Source organism: Egretta garzetta, unplaced genomic scaffold (assembly GCF_000687185.1).
Source record: "Egretta garzetta isolate BGI_Z169 unplaced genomic scaffold, ASM68718v1 scaffold231, whole genome shotgun sequence".
Lineage (NCBI taxonomy): Eukaryota > Metazoa > Chordata > Aves > Pelecaniformes > Ardeidae > Egretta > Egretta garzetta.
Genome location: NW_009258727.1, coordinates 4,286,930 through 4,287,984, shown reverse-complemented (window position 1 = coordinate 4,287,984; position 1,055 = coordinate 4,286,930). Strand labels below are relative to the sequence as shown.

Sequence of the window (1,055 nt, the reverse complement as noted above, 5' to 3'; positions counted from 1 at the left end):
ATGCCAAAGGCAGGCAGGGGAGCCCCAGGGGGAGGAGGGGAAGGGAAAGGGGCTGGGGCTGGGGGGAGCAAAATAATCCCCTTTCCCTCTCAAGGAAGTGCCACTTTCTTGAGGAAAACTCTGGAAATGGGTTGTTCCATCTCCGCCTTTCCCAGAGTGGGCCTTGCTCGCCCGCGCTGACACAACCTGGAAGGGCTGCGTATATATATATTTTTTTTTTTTTCCTCCCCCTCTGGCTGCGCCTCGGCCCCCGGACACACTGCCTGAAAATGAAGTTTACTTTGTCACTTTGCCTTATTCTCCCTTCTCCAAACTCGACTCTTGCCGGTGAAGGCGCATATTAAGCAATTACGAGAGTCACGTCTCTGGAGAAAGGAAGCTGGCGGTGCATATATATGTATATATATATAGAGAGAGAGATTATATATATGTGTATGTATGTACGTCTATGCACGCATGCATATGTATACATACACACAGATATACGCATTCTTTTCTGCTACGGTAAAAGGAGAAAATAAGCGTTACACATATTTAAGAAGACTTGTTTATAACAAAAGTTCACATATACACATAAAGCAAAGGCTAAAACACAGTAACATATTGTAGACCGGTCACTGGTTGACTAACGCTCACCGTGGAAAATGCAAGTCATTTGCAAAATTAAGGTCGGAAAGGAAGGGAAAAAAAAAAAACACAAAGGAAAAAAAATAATTTGTTTATGTAAACTTCGATTTTCTTGCAGTGCAAATTGGTACGGTTAAATACTGTCTACATCAAAAGGGATAGCTTTTCCTTTCTCATTGTAGACCGGTCACTGGTTGACTAACGCTCACCGTGGAAAATGCAAGTCATTTGCAAAATTAAGGTCGGAAAGGAAGGGAAAAAAAAAAAACACAAAGGAAAAAAAATAATTTGTTTATGTAAACTTCGATTTTCTTGCAGTGCAAATTGGTACGGTTAAATACTGTCTACATCAAAAGGGATAGCTTTTCCTTTCTCTTTTTTTTTTTTTTCATTTTTTCCTACAGGGGATCCACAAAAAATAAAAAAAG

The 1,055-nt window shown here is 40.6% G+C and overlaps 1 protein-coding gene across 1 annotated transcript in view; it reads right to left on the bottom strand.

The window, feature by feature from the left end:
• The window catches only part of POU3F2 (POU class 3 homeobox 2), a gene marked incomplete at its 5' end in the record, with an annotated part of 5,044 nt that overhangs the window by 2,136 nt on the left and 1,853 nt on the right, over nt 1-1,055 (bottom strand). The window lies entirely within an intron of this gene.